The sequence below is a fragment of the Rhinopithecus bieti genome, unplaced genomic scaffold (assembly GCF_001698545.2).
Source record: "Rhinopithecus bieti isolate Rb0 unplaced genomic scaffold, ASM169854v2 scaffold_18956, whole genome shotgun sequence".
In the NCBI taxonomy this organism is placed as follows: domain Eukaryota; kingdom Metazoa; phylum Chordata; class Mammalia; order Primates; family Cercopithecidae; genus Rhinopithecus; species Rhinopithecus bieti.
Window position 1 is genome coordinate 281,578 of NW_016809749.1, and position 10,360 is coordinate 291,937.

Here is a 10,360-nt window from a genome sequence, read left to right on the forward strand (position 1 = left end):
AAGACTGATCTTGTCACTAAAGTTCAGTTAGGCCTTTTCCTCAAATACTGGTAATCAGGAATCCATGAGTTTATTTGCAGAGTCTGTTTTAAATTTTGTTGATTTAAAATTATGTAATAGAAGTATATTTTCTTATTTTCTGCATTTAAAATGACAAATCCATTACATAACATTTTGAAACCACAAAATGTGATACAAAAAGACATCAACCATAATTACCATTTTAAAGAAAACTATCATTTTGGTGTTAAAACTGAAGATTTTGGTGTTCTCTAAACATCTATATTTAGGTCTACATCTATATATACATCTACATCTACTACATATAGTAATGTCATATTTTATATTCAAATATGTATCTTGCTTTTATCACTTAACATTATTTTTATCACTTAACAAAATCATTTTTCCTATAAATGGAATCCAACAAATGAAATATAATTTACCGTGCCATGTCCTGTGGTAGGATTATATTTGACGGTTTTTATCTGGGAAAGGTGGAAAATAATGCACCTAAGTCTTGTTTCTATAGCACTCTATGAAAACAAAAAGATCTTTAAGTAAAAGGGATCTGGGGAAAGCGTCAAAGAGAAAATTCATAGCACTGCATAATCCCTTTATCTCTGAACCTGACCTGCTCACATTTTTACTAATGACTTGGATAAATATGACTGATAACTGTGTAGATGGCATAAAACTGGTAGAAGTAACAAATATGTTGCTTGATGAAATCATAGTCCAAAAGGATCAAGCAGGTTGAAATGATTGGCTAAACCAAAGAAGGGTAAACTTTTAAAAGGATGAATATAAATTTTCACATTTTGGTTTTTTAAAAAAATCACTAATATATGATATGAAATGTGAAATGAGTTTTTTAAAAAAATCACTAATATATGATATGAAATGTTAACAGAAAGTTCATGCAAAATACAAACAGCAAGCTATAAGAGACAATAGCATAATCTGGCTGACACAGAAGCTAATGCAATAATAAATATGACCAAAAAATACTATGACCAAACTGTAGAAGATGACGGCTCGTTTTCCTCTAAACTAGAAGTCAAAAATTGAGTTTGTTCATTTCTCTTCTTCATACCTTCAGAAGAATATATAAAATGGCTGCCGTTCAATAGAATGTACTCATGATGCAAGAAGTATCAAAACATAACATATAAAATAAGGTTGAAAATATTAAAGATATTTAGTCAGGGCATAAGAAGATTGCATTTTAAAAATTAATTTAATAGTAATATTAAAATATATGGAGGGATTTAGGAAGATTTTTATTTGTCCTGATAGACATGTTTTGTGTTCCACAAAAGCAAAATTAGGACAAAAGAATTATTATTATGGAAAGATTAATTATGGCTCAATACAAGCAATTTGACTGATATGTAACAGTTTATAACAACATTAATAACATATAACATTTGAAAGTATTCAAAAATAAGATGAGCTGACTCAGTCTGTCTATCTCATGTGTTTAGGAATTTTTAGTCTCCAGACCTGTTCAATAAAAAATTAGATAACATACAATCATCTACATTCTTCCCCTGCAGAATCTCATATATTCACATTGGTTAGGTTTGTCACTACTGATGAGTCTAATATTGATTTCAAGTCTTCTCTGTTTCCTAAATTCTAGACATAAAATATCAATATCTTCTTTGTTGTCTCTATGCCAGTGGTTCTCAATTGGGTGCAATTTTGTCCCTGCTTCAGGGAAGACTTGGAAAAATCTGGAGATATTTTTTGGTTGGCACAACTGAGAGAGGTACTACTGACATCTGGTGAGTAGAGTCCATAAACATTGCTAAGAATCCTAAATGTACAAAATAGCTCCTCACCCCCAAAAAGGAATTATCCATCTCAACGTGTCAATATGACCAAGATTGACAAACCCTGCTCTACATGTAAGTCCAACAGGTAACAAACTCAGCATGATAAACTCCAAACATATTATCTCCACTCCACTCTCCTGCTTCTCCCTTAAAATCCCAAGCATCCCTTCAATAAAGCTTAGTTTCTATAACCTACTATGACTAATGCCACTATTAGGTAGCCAACTACATGAGTTAGAAATCTCAGAGTTATCCTTAAATCCTCACATTCCTTCACCTTTTAATGCCAAATGGTGTTTATCTACTTCTAAAATGTATCTCTAAATCCACACCCCCCTTTTCATTACTGCTTCCGCTGACAGTTTGGTCCCACATTTTCTACCAATAAGATTTTATTTCGAATTCATTTTCACATCGTTGCCGGGATTATATTTTAAAACAAAAAAGCAATTGTCCCATTATCCCATGCAGAAACTATAGGCAAACCTCCATTGTCCAGTGAATAAATGTTCAAGCTTTGAATTGCCATAGAAGATGGAGTGGGAGTATCATTGTGTTTGTTACCATTTTTTAATGGAGTGTTACAACTTCTTCAGGGAAGATTAAAAATGTAATAGTCCTTTGATGACAGCACAGAAAAGGAAACAAATATTTGACTAATGCCTGAGGCCAGGGTAAAATCATTAAACATACAGATGTTTAAATGTTAAGTATGAAGTTAAGAAAGACCACATGAAACATATTTGAGCATGCACCACGCTGCACTGGATATATTAAAAGTATACAAGTATTGAAATTACTTTTAATAAGGTAGAAAAAGAGGCATGTGCACAAAATAATGCACCCAAATCTTTTAAATTTGCCTTTGGAATTTGGATTGATTCATACTCAGTCATACACACAGGCACTCAGTCTTCCTCTCCACGTCTAAGCCGAATCCTTCCTAAGGAGACCATGCTGTTGGCAGCAAAAAAACAAAGTTAGGTGTTCCAGGGAAGCAAGTCTGGGGTTCCAGCCAAATCTCCACAAAGCAGAGAGTTCTCTAAATAATAAAGAGTTGACTGTGATGGCAAAAGTCTTCTTGCAGGTGCAGATGCATGTATTTTTGAATACAAATAAACTCTTTCAGCTGCTTTCCCTATCCCACTATCACCACCTTATTCTCATAGTGTTCTGATCTTACTGGCATTCTTAACTCAGAGATCTCTTTACTCCAACTTAGTCCAGGTGTGGGGTGGAATATGAAAACTATGAAAATAAGGGAGGATATTGATAGAAATAAACACATAAGAACAAAATAAAATTGGAGAAAAGGGGAATAAAGACCCTTCTGCTATAAAGGGCTTTATGTTGGCTTCAAGAGTATAATTGATGAATATGATTTAGAGTTAATATCTGAAAGCCAACCTTAATGCATACATTGCTGACATTTGGAGTAGTAAGTAAATGAAATGGAGCCCAGACATCAGTTAAGATATCTGTGTTATCACTGAATTAAAAAAAATATATTCCTGAACTTTGGCTGAAATTATTTTGTTTTCATCAATCTCCTGCATTTCACACTTATCTTTGTAATTAACTAGTTTTGACATCATCTAATTTCTTACCAGAGCCTAAGAAACTGTTGCACAACAGAAGTTTGGAACATTTCATTTCCAACCTGCCAAACAAAAAAATTTCTCCTTAACAGTTCTTTTTATTATAAAATCTAAATCAGTAATTGATCTACTTAAGTATTGTTTTAGGAAAAATTAAGCAGAGTAATTTCTCAAGCTCTGCAGTATGCTTATCAGTGGCAAATGAAAGTTAAAAATACAGCCCACTGATTTGCACAGCTTCATTTTCTGATCTCTAGCCTAATAGTTATACAAATATAGATTTTTATTATTCTTCCCAATGTTATGTAGATCATCAAATCAGACAGACAACATCCTTTTCTTATGGGTGAATTTTTTTTTAAGTCTCACACACTCAATATATAATCTGTTTAGCCATATGTAACTTGCCCAATATTGCAGTATTGACAAACAAAATCTAAGGGGATTCTCCACTTTTATCTTCCAGAAACATTTCAACATGAAAGATTGAAACAATTTAAAAATATATGTGAAAAACAGAAAATTATTTACCTGAAAATGTAACAGTAAATATTAAAAGTTTCTCAAATTGATGTATAAAGCTATAAATGTATTTCAGAATAATTTATCATAATGATTTGCACTCATGGTGAATAAATGAGTCCAGATTTGAAAACAGTTCATGAAAAAGTTTACAGCGAATCTAACTTAATCTCATCTAATATTGGAAATCCACCATAGCTGCTCTGTAGNAAAATATATGTGAAAACAGAAAATTATTTACCTGAAAATGTAACAGTAAATATTAAAAGTTTCTCAAATTGATGTATAAAGCTATAAATGTATTTCAGAATAATTTATCATAATGATTTGCACTCATGGTGAATAAATGAGTCCAGATTTGAAAACAGTTCATGAAAAAGTTTACAGCGAATCTAACTTAATCTCATCTAATATTGGAAATCCACCATAGCTGCTCTGTAGTGAATCTAATTTCCTGTATGTGAGATACCCATATAATAATCTCCCTTTGACACTGACTAAAAGATTCTGTATAGAAAGTAGCAATCAATGAGACTCCAGCAAACTTACCATCTTAAAAATCCATTAATATACCGGAACAGAAGATGACTTACAAAATCAGAAGAATGAGAGAAAAAACATGGAAAACTCACTAACTAGATGGTGCAAAATGATGGTTAAGTTACTGAAGTATAAATTAAAGGAAGAAACCTCAGTTTACATTTCTAAACTAAAAGGATAGAAGAGGTCCCTAACAAAAAGTAATGACTCAGAAATAAGGTAAAATGGTGATCATTTAGTCAGACAATCTTTCTATTTAATGTTAGTATGTTCATAGTATTACCTGCCATCAGGATGATCAGGATTCAGTACACAATAAATGGGTGGTAATATAATTGTTACTCTTCAATATAGGACAAGGTTTACTGTTTTGCATTATTGATAAATCCGCTTAATATTTGGTACAAAACTTTGAGCTTGAATAGTACATGCCTACAGGACAATGATGGTAGGTGTCTGAAATGTATACATAAAATCATGTACATACAAAATTATACTGTAAGGTGTACACCTTCAATCCTTCAGGATTCAACTGCCATTTTTTTTTTTTTTTTTTTTTTTGGTTGTTTCTGAGTGTGAATGGTCAAGTGTAGAAAGTGAAAAGGCCAGTGGAAAAAGTCAAGCAGAGAATTAAAAAAGAATAGTCAATTTAAATGAATTACAAAAACAGGGAAAATGATTTTAAAAACTAGAAGAAAGAAGGCAAGGAGGCCTACAAAAGCCCCTCTTGTAGCTCCCTGCATGTGAAGTACACAGCGCTCTGCCCTGCAGAAGAGCATGGACTAGGTGCGTAATGTGTCTGCAGTATTTATTGAGGAAGAGATTTCAGTAACAATCTCTTAATATCTAAATGACATGTATTAAAAGGCCAGTGGACCACTTTTCTGTTTGCACTAAGATCAAGCATGAAGATGTGGGCTTATACAGCAACAGAAGTATTCAGGGAAGCGTTTCATAAAGAATCTCACAACTATGTGGGTAACTGACATGAGGGTAGGTTAGCAAGAGAAGTTGTGACATGGCTTTTTTGAAAGTGCTTTGAAATTGTAGAGATTCTCCTTTCTTCCTGAAAATCGCTTTTCAAGCTCCCTTTAGCCCCCTCAGATTGTAAGATTATGTGTTAAGGACCAATACAAAAATACAACTATAGAGGACTTCAAGGTTAGATTTAACCAGCAAATGCAAGTCAAAATATATAGTCTCCATTATGTTTATTATGCAGTAACAGGCCCAGAAAATTAGTTGGCACAACTCAAAATATTTCTGTAGCAGAAGGTGCACCAGGAAATTTAATATCATCAATTATAATTTTAACAATATTAATGTCATGCAGCTTACTAATTCCTGACAAAAACACAGTTTTAGAGAACATTGGTCTCAGATATTAGAGATGTTTCCTTTAGTACACTCTTTAGGAATTCACATCAAATACCACAATACAACAAAAGCAAATGTTCTAAAATCTTTGGTGTAATTTTAATTAAATAATATAGTGCATGTCTCCCGTAGAGAACTTTCTTAAAGTTACAAGATGTTCCTGTCAACTATTTAAAATAATTAAAATATGGGTTGAAAAATTCACTGAAAAGTTGCTTTTGAGCATCATTCTTGAATGAATTAGGACTCTTATTCTCTGCAAGCTCCTTTTGTCATAGGAAAAATCAATTTTATCAACTGCTATTCAGTATAAAAGGCTAGAAAAAATTCTATGCAAATACAGAGAAGGGAAGAAATAATTCTAAGATATCCTCCTTAAAAATAAAAAAGTCAAACAGAAAATTCAGGTCAGGTTTCGTAGTTTAAGTACTGTATACGTGATTAGGATCCACAAGCATCACACATCCAGTGCATTTACCTTCATGATCAACCCACTTTAAGCACATCCTACTTTGGCAAAACATTGTCACCTGCCATTTCTGTTCAGTCAACTTAGTATTATTTTTGCTTTTAATTTCAAGTGCCTTGGATGTGTTTCATATTTCAAATTACCTGAGAAAATGAAGTCTTCAGACCCTGAGTTGTTTTTACATCCTCACAGTTTCCAGCCATACGATGCCACAGGAAGCTCCATCTACTTTGAACCAGTGACTGCCAAAGTTTCATGTCTCATCTTAAACTTTCCATCCTCCCTTCAGCATCATTTTTCTAGTTGCCTATATCTGTGGTTGCCATTTAAAATATTATCAAAATTACCAAAGGAATTTGTTAAAAACAAAGGCAGTGACCTACTTCAGATTCTGGATGTAAATCTAGATTCATGTCTGGAAATTTGGGTTGTTAATGAGCCTTCTGCGAGTCCCTCAATTCCGAGGAGATTATCAAATTCTGTCACTTTCAGGATATACTTTATGAAATACCTATGAGCCTCGATGCTAACATTGAGCCCTAGGATAAATTCCTTTGGATCTCGATCTCCATATATTATTCAACTTAACCATCACAAAATCCTACACGGTGAGTATTACGGTTTCTATTTTACACATGAGGAAACTGAGGCTCAAATAAATTGTCATGTGGAGCTATGAGCACTGCCAGCACGCTGTGTAGACTGCATGGTGGAATGAAGAAAATAAAGTGTTGAGGAGTGAGACTTTTATTTGAATCCTGGCAGAGCCACTAAAACAACCTGATTTTGTCATTCATTGCCTTTGAGCCCCAGTCAGTCATAGTAAAATGGTAATTATAACGCTGACCTTCATAGGTGATAGCATACCATGGTCTCTCAAAAAACATTATTCCACTTCCATTTGCCATTCCAATTTATTTCTTGCTATTTCATTAAATATTAATTCTGTCTTAAAATTTTTGGGGGGCCTGTTTAGCTCTGAATAGAAGTGCATTACCCCCTTCAAAAATATTATTAGTTGTTACATCATCATCTAAATATGATTATTTAGAAGGTACATCTGTCATGTAAAGCACCATAGTAAGCTGTTCAAATAAGCGAAAATTGAAAAGAATAAACCAATTTTCAAAATTAGGAGAATATTAAACAGAAGCAAAACTACTAAATAAAATTATGATACAGCCATATATGATAATGTTATGCAGGTAATGACAATTATAATTTTTAAAGAGTATGATAAAATAATAGGTACAAAATAGGACATAGAAGATATATATAACCTAATTTCATATTAAAATGTGTGTACAAATGAATGTGTATATATAAGCAGATGTGCATGTAATTTTGTCAAAAAATAGAAAAAAATGCCAAGATATTAATAGTAGCTATCTCTTAGTTGAATAGTTATGGATAATTTTTACTTCCTTATTTGCTGTTTGTATTACATATTTTCAACAAAAGCATTTTACAGTGAGAAAAGTAAACACTACAAAATAAATATAATTTATAAATAAAACAAAATAAATAAGGAATGCTGCAAACTATTAAAATAGGCCATGATATCATTTACTTCTTTTTTATCTTGAAATCCATAATATTTGTTACAAAGGTTTCTTTAGATTCTAACATGCTCCACACCATATAGCGCTCAATAAAAATAAGGGTTCTCTCTGACTGCACACATTAGAAGTTCTTCTCTAACCATATTGGGCTTCCATGGGAATTCTACAAATAAAATATCTGCAACAGAAGGCTCTGAAACCAGAGAACAAACTGTTTGGTGTAATTTCCCATTTACACAAGAATCAGCCTCCTCTAAGTAAAATTGCAATAGTCCCAATTCCAGCATTTAGCAAATATCTACTTCAGCCTAGTCACTCTACAAGGCCTTTCGCTTTTATTATTCTTCTCTCTGTGACCTTGGGCAAGGAAGCTAAACTTTCCATGCCTCTATTTCTTACATAAAGCATTGTGCTAATAGTACCTACCTGATGTTTGTCTTTTTGAGGATCAACTCAGTTAATATGCAGAAAGCCCATAAATAAATCCTCATAGCACTACTACAAAAAAATAAAAATATTATTTAACTGTAACAACTACATTTTAAACATTTATTTATTATTTTAAAAAACTTTCATTTAAAGTTCAAGGGTACATTTTTCAGGTCTGTTATCCAGGACAACAACTACTTTTAAAAGACAGGTATACAATTGTCACAGATAGTAGATGAGGACATGAGGACTGAGAGTTTATTTACTTTCAGCTCACACATAGCATTCAGTCAAATACCTCCTTTATTGATATCTAAGCCCATACAGCCTATACATAGTCATAAAGCCGTCATGCAACAGATACTATTCATCAATATTTACACACCTACTGTATGCAAGATAGACACTGAACAATGTTGGAAAAGACTCAGCTCTTGCCTTTCTTGAGCCTAGTGAGGAGGGCAGGCAGGTCTTCAAGCAGTAAGTGTGATGGTAAGGGTGAGATTATGAGGCCATAACAGTGAAGAGAAAGGTGCTAAATGTGTTCTAGAGAGGTCAGGCAAAGCTATCTGGATGAAGCAACACTTCAGCAGAGATCTGAAGAATGAGTAGGAGTTAGCCAGCAAGCTGGTGAGGAACAACAATCAGTTGGCATTTGATCCCTGGTGTTCTGTGCTGGAGCTCCAGAGCTGCCAACACTAACTTCATGCCAGGTGACAAATGATCTGAGTGCCCACAGCTGCAGCTGCCGCTTTATATGCTCTCCCTCCTACTTCCATCGTTAATGAGCCTGAGACCAGGAAAGAATACATCTTAGTAACCAAAAGCTCTTCTGTTAGCCTTTGGTCCAGAGACACAAGAGAAGCTTCTTCACTCCTGTTAACAATACAACCAGAGATCCTTTGTTATTTTCCTCTAGCACTTGCTAAAATAGCAGTTTGCAGCTACTAACTCATTTTTATACATCTTGGTGGCAGGTGGGGGTATGCTTATAAATATGCTCATTATAAAAAATGCATGATTTTTTTCCCCAGGAACAGCTCTAAAGCATATAAATGTGTCTAAGCTTCCTTAAGGTTAATTCTTACTGCTAGGAACTCTTCTGATTTGTTCTTTTAGTAGTTCTAACTTTGGAACATTCCACCTGCAGTTACACAACACCCTAGAGACACAGGTATGCTAGAAGATAGCTATTTCAGATGTAAATAGCTCTACCAAGTAAAGGCAAGTTTTGTGTCTTTATAGATATCTCCACATTTCAAATAATATTTTTAAAAAGATGTTTCATTTCTAACAGCTAATTAAGGAGACTTAGCTTTCTCTTTCTGCTGTGATGTGTCAGGTATAACATTCTTGGTATATAGAACCACTAGAAAGATTTCCATTTTGTCTCTTAGAAGTCGCTATTATATGACTATATCTACTATTTTAATTAGTGTGAAAAAAATTATAATTTAATCTTTACTCAATTGTCAAAAAAAAAAAAAAAAAAATGGCAGGGTCCAGGAGGGAGCTCACACCTCTAATCCCAGCACTTTGAGAGGCTGAGACAGGCAGATTGCTTGAGCCCAGGAGTTCTAGACCAATCTGGACAACATAGCAAAACCCTATTTCTACAAAAATTACAAAAATTAGCTGGGCATGTTGGTGTACGCCTGCAGTCCCAGCTACTCTGGAGGCTAAGGTAGGAGGATCACTTGAGTCCAGGAGGTTGAGGTTGCAGTGAGCCATGATTGTGCCACTGCACTCTAGCCTGGGTGACAGAGTGAGACCCTGCTTAAATATATATATATATATATATATATATATATATATATATATATATATACACACACACATACATACACACACACACACACACATACACACACACACATACATAAACTTAAGTGCTTTGTGGCTGGCAGTATGTTTAGTATAATACAGAGATTCAAAGAAAGCATGGGATTTGTTTCCTGCCTTTAAGGAGTTTACAGTATGGTCACACAGGCTAAAGAAAAATCATGTTAAACTGACTCAGTG

General features: G+C 33.7%; 1 protein-coding gene across 1 annotated transcript in view; it reads left to right on the forward strand.

Annotated features, from left to right (window-relative positions):
- The first annotated feature begins 1,755 nt into the window (after nt 1-1,755).
- The window catches only part of SLITRK3 (SLIT and NTRK like family member 3), a 34,752-nt gene continuing 26,147 nt past the window's right edge, over nt 1,756-10,360 (forward strand). Inside the window, exon 1 of the mRNA XM_017890169.1 lies at nt 1,756-1,790. The gene's annotated coding sequence lies outside the window, so the exon portion shown is untranslated. The remainder of the gene's footprint in view (nt 1,791-10,360) is intronic.